Raw genomic sequence first — 17,762 nt, forward strand, 5'->3', positions numbered from 1 at the left:
AATTGTTTTAGGTTTATTTTTGTAAATCTTTTCCTTCTTTTGTGTTTCCTGTGTAGAGAAGTTCCTTTATCATTTGTTTTTAAACCGGCTTAGTGGTGCTGAATTCTCTTAAATTTTGCTTGTCTAGAAAACTTGATTTCTTCATCAAATCTGAATGAGAGTCTAACTGAGTAGAATATTCTTGGTTATAGGTTCTTCTGTTTCATCACTTGGAATAGGTCGTGCCATTCTCTTCTAGCTTATAGAGTTTCTGTTGAGAAATCGGCTGATAACCTTTTGGGATTTCCCTTGTATATTATTTGTCTTTTTTCCCTTGTTACTTTTAATAATTTATCTTTGTCTTTAATTTTTGTCAGTTTGATTACTATGTTTTGGTGTGTTCTTCCTGTTATTCTGCCTGGGACGGTCTGTGCTTCCTGAACTTGGGTGACTATATCCTTTCGCATGTTGGGGAAGTTTTCAGCTGTTATCTCTTCAAATATTTTCTTGGATCCTCTGTCTCTCTCTTCTCCTGGGACGGTTATAATGCGAATATCGGTGTGTTTAATGTTGTCACAGAGATCTCTTATACTGTCTTCATTTCTTTTCATTCTTTTTTTCCATATTCTGTTTTGTAGCGTTGTTTTTCACCATTCTGTCTTTCAGGTCACTTATCTGTCTTTCTGCCTCAGTTATTTTGCTATTGATTCCTTCTATTGCATTGTTCACCTCTGTTTGTTTCTTCTTTAGTTCTCCTAAGCCTTTGGTAAACATTTGCATCTTTTCCATTCTTTTTCCCAGATCCTGAATCATCTTCACTATCATTATTCAGAATTCTTTTTCTGGGAGGTTGCCTATCTCCACTTCATTTAGTTGTTTTTCTGGGGATTTATCTTATTCCTTCATCTGTGACATAACCCTATTTCTTTTCATTTTAGTTAGCTTTCTGTGATTGTTGTATTAGTTTTGGAGGCTGCTGGGATTGTAGTTCTTATTTCTTCTGTCTTCTCTCTGGTGCATGAGGATAAGAGGCTTGTGCAAGCTTCCTGATGGGAAGGACTGGCTGTGGGGGAAAATGGGTCTTGCTCTGGTCGTGCTCTCATCTTGCTCAGTAAAACTTTAATCCAAGTGTCTGCTGATGGGTAGAGCTGTGCCAGTTTGTTATCTGGCCTGAAATGACCCAGTCCTGGAGTCCACAGGCTCTGTGGTAGGGCTATTGGCAAGCTCTAAGAGAATTTACGCTGAGACATGTCTCCCAGGAACACTGCTACCAGTTCCCCTGTCCCTGTGGTGGGTCTCTGCCAACCCACACCTCTTCAGAAGACCCTCAAACATTCACAGGTAGGTCTGGCTCAGTCTTCTGTGGGGTTGCTGTTCCTTTCCCCTCAGTCCTGGTGTGTACAAAGTTTTGTTTATGTCTGTCAAGAGTGGCATCTCTGTTTCCCCCAGTCCTGTGGGGAGTCCTGTAATCAAATCCCACTGGCCTTCAAAGTCAGATTCCCTGGGCATTCCCAGCCCCTTGGCTGCATCTCCAGGCTGGAAAGCCTGATGTGGGGCCGAGAACCTTCACAACAGTGCAAGGACTTCTTCGATATCATTGTTCTCCAGGTTGTGGGTCTCCCACCCAGAGGGTATAGGATTCGATTTTATAGTGATTGTGCCCCACCTACTGTTTCATTGTGGTTTCTCCTTTGTCCTTGGATGTGGGGTATCTTTTTTTGCTGGGTTCCAATGTCTTCCTGTTGATGGTTGTTCAACAGCCAGTTGCAATTTTGGTGCTGTGGAAGAAGATATAATGGTATATTCTCATGTGCTAATTGGCCATTCATGCGTCTTTTTTGGTAAAATATCTATTCAGATTTTTTTGCCTGTTTATAAATTTGGTTATTTGTTGTCTTATTATTGAGTTGTAAGTGTATTTTGAATAAAATCCTTTGTTAGACATATGCTGCTGCTGCTAAGTCGCTTCAGTCGTGTCCGACTCTGTGATACCCCATAGACGGCAGCCCACCAGGCTCCCCCATCCCTGGGATTCTCCAGGCAAGAACACTGGAGTGGGTTGCCATTTCCTTCTCCAATGCATGAAAGTGAAATGACATATTTGCAAATAGTTTGTCCCATTTCATGGGTTGTCTTTTAGAGCAATAAGTTTTTAATTTTGTTGGAGTCCTATTTATCTATTTTTTTCCTTTTTTCACTTGTGTCTTTGTTTTTCTAAGAATCTTTGCCTAACCCAAGCTTATACCTAGTTTCATGTTCTATGAACTTTTTATAGTTTTAGATCTTCCTTTTATGTCTTTGATCCAGTTGGAGTTAAGTTTTGTATACGGTATGATATAAGGCTCCAGCTCAGTTCTTTGGCATGTGCCTATCCAAGTTGTTTCAACACCAGTGATTAGAGGACTAGTCTCTTCTGAATTATTTATCTTGGCATACTTTTCAAAAAACAATTGACAGTAAATGTAACTGTTTATTAACCAGATTCTCAATTCTATCCCACTGAATTTTTTTTTTTTTTTCTGATAGTATGGCCTTTTATCGAGAGTCACAGAACAAAACTAGGTCTCTGGAACCAGGTGCCTCCCAGGTACAGCTTCTGCCACAGGCCTGTTCCTGCGGGAGGAGGCTGGCAACCTGGCCTGAGACACACACTGGGTACACACACTGGGCATACAGATCAGGGGCACTGGGCCTGGCAGTGGGACCTTCATCACCCCAACTGCCAGCCCCTCATGTGAGTTGGCAGCATGGCCTCTTCTCCATGGGGGCCTACTCTGAGGGGGCTATGAGTTTGAAAGATACCCCACATCCAAGGACAAAGGAGAAGCCACAACGAAACAGTAGGAGGGGCACAATCACTATAAAATCAAATCCTATACCCTCTGGGTGGGAGACCCACAACCTGGAGAACAGTGATATGAAAGAAGTCCTTGCACTGTTGTGAAGGTTCTCGGCTCCACATCAGGCTCCCCAGCCTGGAGATGCAGCCAAGGGGCTGGGAATGCCCGAGTTGGGATGAAGGGGGGCGGGTCTCCACTCTATCCCACTGAACTATATGTCAGTTCTGTGTCAGCACCACACTCTTTTGATTATTTTAGCTTTGTAGTAATTTTTTTTTAATTGGAAATATAATTCCTCCAAGTTTGTTCTTTTCAAGATCATTTTAGCTTCTAGGTCTCTTATATTTCCATATGAATTTAAGGTCAGATTCTAGGGGGCAGCAAGAGGCAGCTGGAATTTTGATAAAGGTTACGTTAACTGTATAGTTCAATATTTGGGAAGTATTGCTATTTTAGTGTTATTAAGGCTTCTAGTCCATAAACATGCAACGTCTCTTCATTTATTTAATATTCTTTGACTATTTTAAGTAGTGTTTTTCAGTGTAAAAGTCTCGTACTTTTTTGATAAATCCAAAAAAAAGTTTTGTTAAAAAAGTTAAATCAAACTTTTTTGTTTTGTTTATCCCTGAATATTTTATTTTTTTGATGTTTTTCTTGTGAATGAAAATGTTTTCTTCATTTCATTTTTAAATAGAAATACAATTCTTGTTTCTTTTATATTCTGCAACCTTGCTGAATTTGTTCAGTAGTTTCTAGTAGTTTTTTTTTTGTTTGTTTGTTTGTTTTTCAGTATGAATCCCTTAGGATTTTCTACATATAGGATCATGTCATCTAATAATAAGGTTTAATTTCTTCCTTTCTAATATGCATACCTTTTGTATCTTTTTCTTGCCTTATCGCACTGTTTAGAACATCCATTCCCATCTTGAATACAAGCGGTGAGAGCAAACATCCTTGCCTTGTTTCCAGCCTTGGGATGAAAGCATGCAAATGTTCACCATTAAGTGTGATGTTTGACCTTAAGTTTTTAAAATCAAATCTTTTATCAGGTTGAAGAAGTTTTTGTCATAAATGGATGTTGGATTTTGCCAAATAATTTTTCTTTATCTATCAAGATGATCATGCAGTTTTCCCCTCCTCTATTTTTTAAATATGGTATATTACATTAATGATTTCATATGTTAAGCAAACCTTACATTCCCAGGATGAATCTCCCTCAGTCATAGCTTATCATCTGTTTATATGTCCCTAGATTTGGCTTGCATATATTTTGTTGAGGATTTTTTGTGTTCATATTTATCAAGCATTATTGGTTTGCTGTTTTTGTGTGTTGTCTTTGTCTGGCCTTGGTATCAGGAAATGGCTTCCTGATTCTATATTAGTGGCTTCATAGAATAAGCTGGAAAGTGTTCCCTTTCCTTTTTTTCTGAGGCTTGCAAAAAATACACATTATTATTTTCTTGAAAGTTTTTGTAGAATTTACAGCTGAAGCTATCTGGGCATAGGTTTAACTTTGTGTAAATATTTTCAGTTACTAACTTATTTGTTTGTTATAATTCTATTCAGATTTTCTGTTTCCATTTTATTCAGTTTTGGTATTCTGTATCTTTATGGGATGTTTTTCTATTTCACAGCTTTTTGATGCTGCAGCTTACATACGGGCAAGATTGGTTTTCAACTAATACACTCTCATGCAGTCATAATGGTTATTATTTCCTAAAAGCCAGTACCCTGAGAGAGCTCCTGCCTCTTCTCTAGCCTCTCTACAGCTCCCCACCTGTCAGCACCTAAAGGTTAACATCTGTAACAGCTGGGGACATTCGGAACCTAGCTAACTCCAACATCGTTGTCATCTGTACAGATTGATTGGTCCTCCTGCCATACCAGTTATTAAATTTATGAACATCACCTTTTGGAAATGGAAGACTGAGTCCCCACTTCAGACCTCTACTTCCTCTCACTTTGATCTGGTGTTGATCATGTGCTTCAGCATTCTACTGGACAGGTCTGGCAGAAGGAATAGCATCAATTGATTGGGTATGTCTGTCTGATAGTTGTGGGCCAGTGGATTGTGAGACTTGGGAAGTCAATGTGTAGGCCTAGGCTGATTTCTAAAGAAAATTTAAATCCCAGCTATGGCTATTAGAAAGAAAAGAAAAGTGGCTGATGATAAACGTGTAGCTCAAAGTAAGTGAACTGGAAAATGTGTCTTTGTGCTAAAGGTATTACTGTATGGTGCCACACATATTGAAAGGAAGATTGTTACCAAGCCTAAGCTCATTCTGTTTGACGCATGACAGGCTAATAAATTGAGAGAGGAGTTGTTGGAGCATGGAATGATGACTTTAATCAGAAGGGTAGCAGACAAAGGAGATGATAGACTTGAGTGCCCAAAAACCATCTTATCTCAGTCAGGATTCAGGGTTGTTCCTGAATTATTTTCTGAATATAATCCTGAATTATACAGGATTGTATAAAACAATAGGGAGGGGGAAGGGGCTTTCAGTGGCCCTGAGCAATGGCAGAATAGGGCTGTTAACTGGTTGCTGGCTGACAGTTGCTCACTTGGTTGGGAGAGGGGTCCCACCAGAATCCCCCAACCCACTGCTGAGTGGGACTATTATAGCTAGCGTCTGTCTCAGTGGAGTGTGCAGGCAGGAGCCAGGGAGGGAAAGGCCCCTTATGCCTTAGGTCCCATATGGGACCACTGCCAAAAGGTCACTGATTGAAATGCTTTCAGAAGGCAGGCAAGTAACAGTCCTCATTTCATTGATTCAAAGATGCACATTTCTTTTGGCATTTAAACATCTTTGAAACTGGAGTGCATGTTACAACTGATTGTAAGTCATAGTTTAATGGCAGTGTCATTTCTGTCTTGTTGTTATAAAATACTAGCATCATAATCAGATGTTTTGAAAATCACATCCTTTTATGTCAGCCCTGCACTTTGAAAGAGAGGTATAGATACAAATACTTATTCTTCTACCATGAGAAAAACAGCAGAACAGGGGACGTGACAAATGGCAGCTACTTTGCTGTTTTTGTGTAGGAGCCAATAGAGAGAGTTTCAGTTCAGTTCATTCGTTCAGCATGTCCGACTCTTTGTGACCCCATGGACTGCAGCACACCAGGCTTCCCTGTCCATCACCAACTCCTGGAGTTTGCTCAAACTCATGTCCATCAAGTCAGTTATGCCATCCATCCACCGCATCCTCTGTTGTCCCCTTCTCCTCCCACCTTCAATCTTTCCCAGCATCAGGGTCTTTTCCAGTGAGTCAGTTCTTTGCATCAGGTGGCCAAAGTATTAGGGTTTCAGCTTCAGCATCAGTCCTCCCAATGAATATTCAGGGATGATTTCCTTTAGGATAGACTGGTTGGATCTCCTTGCAGTCCAAGGGACTCTCAAGAGTCTTCTCCAACACCACAAGTCAAAAGCATCAATTCTTCAGCACTCAGCCTTCTTCATGGTACAACTCTCACATCCATACATGACTAGTGGAAAAACCATAGCTCTGATTAGATGGACCTTTGTTGGAAAAGTAATGTCTCTGCTTTTTAATATGCTGTCTAGGTTGATCATAGCTTTTCTTCCAAGGAGCAAGTGTCTTTTAATTTCATGGCTGCAGTCACCATCTGCAGTGATTTTGAAGCACCCCCCCCCAAATAGTCTGTCTTTGTTTCCCCATCTATTTGCTGTGAAGTGATTGGACCAGATGCCATGATCTTAGTTTTCTGAATGTTGAGTTTTAAGCCAAACTTTTCACTCTCCTCTTTCACCTTCATCAAGAGGCTCTTTAGTTCTTCTTCACTTTCTGCCATAAGGGTGGTGTGATCTGCATATCTGAGGTTATCGATATTTCTCCTGGCAATCTTGATTCCAGCTTGTGCTTCATCCAGCCTGGCATTTCACATGATGTACTCTGCATATAATTTAAATAAGCAGGGTGACAATATGCAGCCTTTCCCGATTTGGAACCAGAACAACAGACTGGTTCTAACTGTTGCTTCTTGATGTGCATACAGATTTCTCAGGAGGCAGGTAAGCTGGTCTGGTATTCCCATCTCTTTAAGAATTTTCCACAGTTTGTTGTGATCCACACGGTCAAAGGCTTTGGCATAGTCAATAAAGCAGAAGTAGATTTTTTTCTGCTACCGCTATAGAGTGCAACTGGCACTCTATAGAGTAGTAGTAGAGTATAGAGTAGTGGCAACTGGCAAACTGGAGACTGCATCCTACCTCCAGGAGCAGTTGCCCTTTCCCCCACTACCCCACCTAATGCTTTCCTGTGGTGATATAGGCCCAGTGTTCATGAGTGTTGGGAGTTTTCAAAGGAAGCCAGAAATCCAGAAATCTAGATTTTTATTTGAAACTTTTAATTTTAAAATATGGCTCAATTTTTTAACTGGCCAGAAAGGAAAAAGGAAGAAAAAAGAAAAGGTAAACGGGGTTAGATTCAGATTGTATCTTCTATTTTAAGGATTTAATAGTAAGAGAGAACATGAAAAAAAATAAAAGTTGAGAACAAAAGAAATAAAAAGAGGAAAGTCAATTACAAAGTTTAACACTGGGTTCAGAGGGTCAGACTAGCAAATACCACAGGGCATATTATGTGTATAGCTCTTAAAATTTAATTTCTGCCTCCCCTAAACTTACCTGGTGGCTCAGATGGTAAAGCGTCCGCCTGCAATGCGGGACACCCAGGTTCAATCCCTGGGTTGGGAAGATATCCTGGAGAAGGAAATGGCAACCCACTCCAGTACTCTTGCCTGGAAAATTCCATGGACTGAGGAGCCTGGTAGGCTACAGTCCATGGGGTCGCAGAGTTGGACACGACTGAGTGACTTCACTTTCACTTTCTCCCCTAAACAGAAGAAAGTGTGGTAAAATTTGCTCAAGATGTTGTATTTCCTGATTATAAAAATATGATTACTTTTAAATTACATTCTTAGGTTTACAAAACAAAAGCATTTGACTGCTGCTACTACAGATTGTGATCAATGAAAGGATGGATGATAAGATGGGAAACAAAAATTATTAGAAGACCAGGATTCTGATTCTGGCCTTGCAACATAGGGCAAGTAATTGAGCATCACTCAGCTTCATATACCTCATTTATAAAACAGGGGTAATCATACCTGCCCCTGTACCTCACATGGCTGTGGTAAGGGCCACATGAGATAAAATATGTGAAAGTATAAAGTGTTACATAAATATGTTTTTAGTATTTCTCACATTCCATAAGTAGTTGGGTCAGCACAGGTTCTGGAGTCTCAGATTCCCCATCTCAAGCTACAGCTCTTTCTCTAGGCCATACCACCTATGGAATTGTTTATCTTGTCTTGCCAATAGAGCAAGAGCTTATTATAAGAAAAAGTCAGCCAGCACCTTAGAATCGGAGCCTCAGTACTGTGTGGTGTAGGCAAAGCTTAGATGTTGAACCTGAAAGATTGGCATTTCACATTTTGAAGGGCTACCCAGGGATAAGAGGTTGTCCAAGATTATGGTTCATCTGTATCTTTCTCATAGTCTGACCTTAGGCTAGTTCTTTCTCTCTGTGTTTGACATCTTCATTCTATTTTGCTTTATAAAAAAAAAGCTCCTACTTCTTTTTGGTGAAAATGTAAAACTCTATTATGGATTAAGGAGTGGTCAAACTTTACGTTGGTATAAACTATAAGATATAGATATAGTCTATATCCAGACTAACTGTTTCAACACTTGCCTCTAGCCCATCTCAAATCTTATTTGAAAGTGAGCATTGAGGAAAAGGGGGCTACAGAGGATGAGATGGTTTGATGACATCATTGACTCAATGGACATGAGTTTGAGCAAACTCTGGGAGATAGTAAAGGACAGGGAAGCCTGGAGCGCCACAGTTCATGGGGTCACAAAGAGTCAGACGTGACTGGGCAACTTAACAACAATAGAATAAGTTATACTTTTTTAAGGAAAGAAAAAACTTAACTTTAAAAAGTTGTCATTCTTTTTAGAATGACAAGTGACTTGCTTCTAACTACTAAATTGGATATTATACATAAACTTTCTTCCTTAACCTTAACCTTAACCTTAACCTTCCTTAACCTCAAAATCAGTCTGGCTGAGACCAAATTGATTGTCTCATTGGAAGGGTGATTGCCCTCTATCTCGCAACTTCTATTCATGACATTACCATTTTTAAATGTTGGTAATCTTTTTCTGTGGTGTTGGAGAAGACTCTTGAGAGTCCCTTGGACTGCAAGGAGATCAAACTGGTCAGTCCTAAAAGAAATCAACCCTGAATATTCATTGGAAGGACTGACGCTGAAGCTGAAGCTCCAGTACTTTGGCCACCTGATGTGAAGAGCCGGCACACTGAAAAAGACCCTGATGCTGGGAAAGATAGAAGGCATGAGGAGAAGGGGATGACAGGGGACAAGATAGTTGGATGGCATCACCAACTCGATGGACATGAGTTTAAGCAAGCTCCAGGAGATGGTGAAGGACAGGGCAGCCTGGCATGCAACAGTCCTTGGGGTTGCAAAGAGTTGGAAACTACTGAGCAACTGAACAACAACAAAACTTTTTCTGAGAATGGACCGATAGTAAATATTTTAGGCCGTGAGGGCCGTAAGGTTTCTGTTACAGGCTGTTCACCTCTGCTGTTGTATTGTGAAAGCAGCCTTAGACAGCATGTAAGTAAATGAGCAGGGCTGTGTCCCAATAAAGCTTTAGTTACAAAAACAGACTAGGCAGGATTTCCCATTGTCAAAATGTGCCAAGCCCTATTATAGAGTCTCAGGATGAAAATATCAAGAGTTGGTTTTGATTGTCCCTCTTCTTTAATTTTTATATCTAAGTAGCTCTCTAGTTGGGCTTCCCTGGTGGCTCAGTGGTAAAGAATTCTCCTGCAAATGCAGAAGATGCAAGTTCAAACCCTGGGTCAGGAAGATCCTCTGGAGAAGGAAATGGCAAACCACTTCAGTATTCTTGCTGGGAAATCACCTGGACAGAGGAGCTTGGTGTCTGGGGTTGCAAAGAGTTGGACATGACTGAGTGACTAAACAACAACAAAAATGACTAATGATGTTGAGCAGCTTTTCATGTGCATATTTGTCATTGATGTATGTTCCTTTTGAAATATCTGTTACAATATTTTGCCTGTTTTATAGTAAGCTGTTTGTTTTCTTATTATTGAATTTTGAGAATTCTTTATACATTCAAGATACAAGTCCTATATTAGATACATATTTTGTAAATATTTTCTCCCAGCCTATAACTTGTCTTTCCATCATCTTTCATGGTTTCTTACAAAAAGCAGACATCTTTAATTTTTAAGTCCAATTTGTCATTTTTCTTTTTATGAATTTTTGTGTGTCATATCTAGGTAAAATCTTTGCCTAGTCCAAGGTCACAGACATTTTCTTGTAGAAGTCTATATTTCATGTTGAGTTAATTCTTATACATGCTGTGAGGTATGGATCAAAGATTTTTGTTTTGTTTTGTTTTTTGTTTTGATTCTACATGTGAACATTCATGTAGAATGTTGTTGTTATAGCATCATTTGTTGAATAGTTGTTATAGCATCATTTGTTGAACAGACTATTCTTTCTCCAATAAATTGCCTTTACAGCTTTGTCAACAATCAGTTGTTTATTTGTGAGCATCCATTTCTGGACTCTCCTTTCTGTTCCATTCATCTATTTGTCTGTCTTGACAGCAATACCAAACTCCCTTTGTTACTGTAGCTTTATAATAAATCTTGATAAAAAGTGGTGTTTGTCCTGTAACTTTGTTCTTTTACAAAGTGTTTTGGGTATTCTATGTCCTTTGCATTTTTATGTGAGTTTTAGAAAGTTTTTTATTTCTTATTCAAAAAACATGCAAGGACTTGGATCGGGAAGTCTTTTAATCTATCAACTTGTTGAGAATTGACATCTTAACAATATTGAGTGTTTCAACCCATGAATATGGTAAATATTTATGTCTTCTTTAATTTCCCTCAGCTATGTTTTGCAGTCTTTATTGTAAAAGTCATTATATTCATCTTGAAATGAATACTGCAGCTTTATTCTTTATATCATATTTTGAGATGCTAATGCATATAGTATTGTATTTTAATTTCAATTTGTTAATGCATAGAAATAGAATTTTTGTATAGTTCTCTTATATCCTACAGCTTTGTTCAACTCACTAATTCTAGGGGATTTTCTTCATAGTTCATCAGATTTTCAGTATAGATGATAATAGAGGTATATTATTCTGACTTAAGGCAGTTTTACTTTTTCCTTTTTATGATTTGGTTGCCTTTTATTTCTTTTTCTTGATTGATTGCACTAGCTAGAAACTCCAGTACAATGTTAAATAGAAATGCTGAGTGTGAACCTCCATATCTTGTTTCAGTTCTTAGGGGAAGAGACTTCAATTTTTCACTAATTTAGTTGTAGATTTTTCATAGATGCCCTTTATCAGGTTGAGGAAGTATTTTTGAATACTTTGAATAGAACAATATACAGTTCTACTCCTATTTTGTTAAGATTTTTTAATCAGAAATGGATATTAGAATAAACTGTATGGTACATATATACAATGGAATATTACTCAGTCATAAAGAAGAATGAATTGGAGTCATTCACTAGAAGAATAAATTTCCAGTGAGGTGAATTAACCTAGAGCCTCTTATGCAGAGTGAAGGAAGTCAGAAAGAGAAAAACAAATATCATGTATTAATGCACATATATGGAGCCTAGGAAAAAATGGTACAGGTGAACCTGTTTGTAGGGCAACAATAGTACTGCATACATAGAGAACAGACTTGTGGACCCCGTGAAGGATGGAGAGGGTGTGAGGAGCTGAGAGAGTAGTATTGAAGCATATGCACCACCATATGTAAAACAGATAGCCAGTGGGAATATGCTGTATGATGCAGGGAGCTCAACCTGGTGTCCTGGGACAACCTAGAGGGGTGGGATGGGCTGGAAGGTGGGTGGGGAGGTTTAAGAGGGACAGGACATATGTATACCTATGGCTGATTCATGTTGATTAAGGCAGAAACCAATACAACATTGTAAACCAATTATTCTGGAATTAAAAATAAATATAAAAAATTTTAAATAAAATAGATAACCTAGAAGACCGTATTGTACAACTCAGGGAATATAGCCAATATTTTATAATAACTTTAAATGTAATATAAGGTATAAAAATATTAAGTCACTGTAAGTCTGAAGCTAATATTGTAAGTCAATCATATTTTGATTAAATAAATAAGAAAATAACTAATTCAACCATAAAAAAGAAATGGATATTAGATTTGTCAAGTTGTTTTTGCATGCTAATCAAGATGATCATGCAGTTTTCCTTTTTTCATTCATTATTTTATGAATTAGATTGACTGCTTTTTTTTAATTCTCATGTTGACTTTCTTTTTTAATTTATGTATTTTTAATTGAAGGATAATTGCTTTACAATATTCTGTTGGTTTCTACCAAACATCAACATGACATTGACTTTTTTATGAATGTTAAATCAATCTTGCATTTCTGAGATAAAATCTACTTGGTCATGATGTATTTTCCTTTTTATTTATTATTGAATTTAACTTGCTAAAATTTTGCTTTAAGTTTTTGCATCTATATTCCTGAGACATATTGATCTGAAATTTTTGTTTCTTGTATTTGTCTTCTTTTGATATCAGGGTTTCATAGAGTGAGTTAGGAAATTTTCTCGTTTTAAATTTTCCAAAGAGGTTGTATGCAATTGGTATTATATCTTCCTTAAATATCTGGCAGAATTTACTGTTGAAGCCATCTAGGCCTGGGGATTTTTATTTGTTTGTTTGTTTTGTTCTTTGTAAGATTTTTAAAATACAAACTCAGTTTAATACATATAGGGCTATTCAGGTATCTATTTTTTCTTGAGTGAACTATGGTATTGTGTGTCTTTACAGGAATTTTTGGGCTTCCCTGATAGCTCAGTTGGTAAACAATCCACCTTCAAGGAGACCCTGGTTCGATTCCTGGGTCGGGGAGATCCCCTGGAGAAGGGCTAGGCTACCCACTCAGTATTCTTGGACTTCCCTTGTGGCTCAGCTGGTAAAGAATCCGCCTGCAATGTGGGAGACCTGGGTTCGATCCCTGGATTGAGGAGATTCCCCTGGAGAAGGGAAAGCCTACCCACTCCAGTATTCTGGCCTGGAGAATTTCATGAACTGTATAGTCCATAGGGTCGCAAAGAGTCAGACATGACTGAGTGACTTTCACTCACTCACTTCATTAACCGGAATTTTCCCACTCATCTAAGTTGTCAAATTTATTGGCATGTGTTTATAACATTCCCACATTAATCTTTTACTATTTGTAGAATCCATAGTGATTGTATTGCTCTCATTTCTAATATTGGTGATTTGTGTCTTTTTTCCTTTCTTTCTCATTAATCAGGTTAGAGATTTATCAACATTAATGGTCTCAGAGAATCAGATTTTGGTTTCCTTTATTTTTTCTGTTTTTCTATTTTTATTTAATTGATTTGTGAATTTAGTTTTATTAGTTGTTTTATTATTTTCTTATGCTTATTTTGAGCTTAATTTGCTCTTCCTTTTCTAGTCACTGAAGATAAAAATTAAGACCATGATCTTGAGACTTCTTTACTTTTCTAATATAGACATTTAATGCTATAATTTTCTCCATAATGACTGCTTTAGTGGCATTCTCAAATTCTTGTATGTTGCATTTTATATTCTTTCAGTTTAAACTATTTTCAAATATCCTTTTTGATTTCTTTGACCCATGGTTTGTTTGTTTTAGGAAAATGTTATTTAGTTTCTAAGTATTTGGACATTTTCCAGATATCTTTCTGTTGTTATAGCTTCTGTGGTAGTTGTAGAATAGACTTTGTATGACTTGAATTTTTATAAATTTATTAAAACTTGTTTTATGACCCATGTGCACTTGAAAAGAATGATATTCTGTGCTTTGGCAGTCAGAATGTTCTGTAATTGTCATTCAGTTGCTCAGTTGTGTCCAGCTCTTTGCGACTCCATGAACTGCAGCATGCCAGGCTTCTCTGTCCATTGCTATCTCCATGAGTTTTGCTCAAACTCATGTCCATTGAGTCAGTGATACCATCCAACCAGCTCATCCTCTGTTACCCTCTTCTCCCCTTGCCCCCAACTTCTAGAACTAGAATGTTCTAGTAAATGCCAAATCAACTTGGTTGATGATGTAGTTGGTCTTCTACATTCTTTACAGATTTTCTGCCTACTTGGTGTATCAGTTATTTATAAGCTATTTAAATATCTGAGTATAATTGAGAATTTGCTTATTTCTTTTTGCAGTTTCACCAGTTTGATGTCTTATATTTTGAAACTATTTTTAGGTATATAGACACTTGAGATGGTTATGTACTCTTGACTAATTGACCCTTCATCATAATGAAATGATCTTCATTATGGTAATATTCTTTGCTGTATAATATACTTTGATATTAATATAGAGACTCCAACTTTGTTTTTGACTGATTTTAGCAGATTATTTTCCCTTCTTTTACTTTTAATGTCATTGAATTTCTTATATGCAACGTATTGTTCAGTCTTGTATTTTTGTCTATTCTATCAATGTCTTTCTCTTAATTAGATCACTTACATTTAATGTTATTATTGTTACAGTCAGATTTAAGTCTATCATCTTGCTATTTATTTGCTATTTGTCCCAACTCTTCTTTGTTCCCTTTTTCCTCTTTTTTCCTATTGGATTATTTTTAAGACTCTATATTTATCTCCTTTGTTGTCACCTGTCACCTGTAACTGTATCTTTTTAAAAAATGTAATGGTTGCTGTAGGGTTTATATTATACATTTTTATCTTATCTCAGTCTACTTTCAAGTAGTATTACACTTTTATACATATAGCATAAGAACTTCACAATTTCATCCTCTCCTCTTAGCCTTGCCTGGAAAATCCCACGGACAGAGGAGCCTGGTAGGCTACAGTCCATGGGGTTGCAAAGAGCTGGACATGACTGAGCAACTTCACTTTCATTTTTTTCTTAGCTTTTCACAACTATTTTCATAGATTTCATTTATATATTTCATAAGCCAGGGAATACATTATTTTTCATTTAAATAGTTGATTATTTTTTAAGGAGATTTAAGCAATATGAAAACAGTCTTACATATTGGTCTATGTAAGTATAATTTTTCATCGCTCTCAATTCCTTTGTGTAGATCTAGATTTCCATTTGTTATCATTTTTCTTCCTTTTGAAAGATTTCCTTTAACATTTCTTGGGAACATTGGACTGCAAATCTACTGGTGGTGAATTCTTTCAGATTTTGATTTTGAAAGATATTTTCACTGGTATCGAATTTCAGCTTGACATTGTTTTCCTTTCCATACTTTAAATATGTTGCTTCACTCTCTTCTTATGTGCTTAATTTCCTCCGAGAAACCTGCTCTCATCATCTTTTTTTTTAATTGTGAACTTAGCCTAACTTTATTGACAGATTTATTAATTTTTAAAAGTTTTTTTCACTTTATTTTTTTGGAGGCTAATTACTTTACAATATTGTGTTGGTTTTGCCATACATTGACATGAATCTGCCACGGGTGTACATGTGTTCCCCATCCTGAACCCCCCTCCCACCTCCCTCCCCATCCCATCCTTCTGGGTCATCCCAGTGCACCAGCCCCGAGCACCCTGTATCATGCATCAAACCTAGACTGGCAATCCTTTTCACATATGATAATATACATGCCATTATGTATTTCAATGCCATTCTCCCAAACCCTCTCCCACAGAGTCTGAAAGACTATTCTATACATCTGTGTCTCTTTTGCTGTCTCACATACAGGGTTATCATTACCATCTTTCTAATTCCATATATATGCATTATTATACTGTATTGGTGTTTTTCTTTCCAGCTTACTTCACTCTGTATAATAGGCTCCAGTTTCATCCACCTCATTAGAACTGATTCAAATGTATTCTTTTTAATAGCTGAGTAATATTCCATTGTGTATATGTACCACAGCTTTCTTATCCATTCGTCTACTGATGGACATCTAGTTTGCTTCCATGTCCTGGCTATTATAAACAGTGCTGCGATGAACATTGGCGTACACGTGTCTCTTTCCCTTCTGGTTTCCTCAGTGTGTATGTCCAGCAGTAGGATTGCTGGGTCATATGGCAGTCCTATTTCCAGTTTTTTAAAGAATCTCCACACTGTTCTCCATAGTGGCTGTACTAGTTTGCATTCCCATCAACAGTGTAAGAAGGTTCCCTTTTCTCCACACCCTCTCCAGCATTTATTGCTTGTAAACTTTTGGATCGCAGCCATTCTGACTGGCGTGAAATGGTACTTCATTGTGGTTTTGATTTGCATTTCTCTAGTAATGAGTGATGTTGAGCATCTTTTCATGTGTGTGTTAGCCATCTGTATGTCTTCTTTGGAGAAATGTCTGTTTAGTTCTTTGGCCCATTTTTTGATTGGGTCGTTTATTTTTCTGGAATTGAGCTGCAGGAGTTGCTTGTATATTTTTGAGATTAATTTTTCGTCAGTTGCTTGGTTTGCTATTATTTTCTCCCATTCTGAAGGCTGTCTTTTCACCTGGTTTATAGTTTCCTTTGTTGTGCAAAAGCTTTTAATTTTAATTAGGTCCCATTTATTTTTGCTTTTATTTCCAGTATTCTGGGATGTGGGTCGTAGAGGATCCTGCTGTGATTTATGTAGGAGAGTGTTTTGCCTGTGTTTTTCTCTAGGAGTTTTATACTTTCTGGCCTTACGTTATATCTTTAATCCATTTTGAGTTTATTTTTGTGTATACTGTTAGAAAGTGTTCTAATTTCATTTATTTTACAAATGGTTGACCAGTTTTACCAGCACCACTTGTTAAAAAGATTGTCTTTTCTCCACTGTATATCCTTGCCCCCTTTGTCAAAGATAAGGTGTCCATAGGTGCGTGGATTTATCTCTGTGCTTTCTGTTTTGTTCCATTGATCTGTATTTCTGTCTTTGTGCCAGTACCATACTGTCTTGATGACTGTGGCTTTGTAGTAGAGCCTGAAGTCAGGCAACTTGATTCCTCCAGTTCCATTCTTCTTTCTCAAGATTCCTTTGGCTATTCGAGGTTTTTTGTATTTCCATACAAATTGTGAAATTATTTGTTCTAGTTCTGTGAAAAATACCATTGGTAGCTTGATAGGGATTGCATTGAATCTATAGATTGCTATATTGATTGCTATATTGATATATCACTATATTGATTCTTCTGATCCATGAACATGGTATTTTTCTCCATCTATTTGTGTCCTCTTCGATTTCTTTCACCAGTGCTTTATAGTTTTCTATATATAGGTCTTTTGTTTCTTTAGGTAGATATACTCCTAAGTATTTTATTCTTTTCATTGCAATGGTGAATGGAATTGTTCCCTTAATTTCTCTTTCTCTTTTCTCATTGTTAGTGTATAGGAATGCAAGGGATTTCTGTGTGTTGATTTTATATCCTGCAACTTTGCTATATTCATTAATTAGCTCTAGTAATTTTCTGATGGAATCTTTAGGGTTTTCTATGTATAGGATCATGTCATCTGCAAACAGTGAGAGTTTTACTTCTTCTTTTCCAATTTGGATTCCTTTTATTTCTTTTTCTGCTCTGACTGCTGTGGCCAAAACTTCCAAAACTATGTTGAATAGTAGTGGTGAGAGTGGGTACCCTTGTCTTGTTCTTGACTTTAGGGGAAATGCTTTCAATTTTTCACCATTGAGGATAATATTTGCTGTCAGTTTGTCATATATAGCTTTAATTATATTGAGATGTGTTCCTTCTATTCCTGCTTTCTGGAGGGTTTTTATCATATAAGGATGTTGAATTTTGTCAAAGGCTTTCTCTGCATCTATTGAGATAATCATATGGTTTTCATTTTTCTATTTGTTAATGTGGTATATTATGTTGATTGATTTGCAGATATT

The 17,762-nt window shown here is 37.2% G+C and overlaps 1 protein-coding gene across 10 annotated transcripts in view; it reads left to right on the top strand.

Annotated features, from left to right (window-relative positions):
- The window catches only part of TTC23 (tetratricopeptide repeat domain 23), a 160,352-nt gene that overhangs the window by 27,490 nt on the left and 115,100 nt on the right, over positions 1 to 17,762 (top strand). Inside the window, exon 1 of one of the 10 annotated variants that reach the window (XM_024981829.2) lies at positions 4,463 to 4,856. The gene's annotated coding sequence lies outside the window, so the exon portion shown is untranslated. 10 annotated transcript variants of the gene reach the window in all.

Source organism: Bos taurus, chromosome 21, assembly GCF_002263795.3.
Source record: "Bos taurus isolate L1 Dominette 01449 registration number 42190680 breed Hereford chromosome 21, ARS-UCD2.0, whole genome shotgun sequence".
Lineage (NCBI taxonomy): Eukaryota > Metazoa > Chordata > Mammalia > Artiodactyla > Bovidae > Bos > Bos taurus.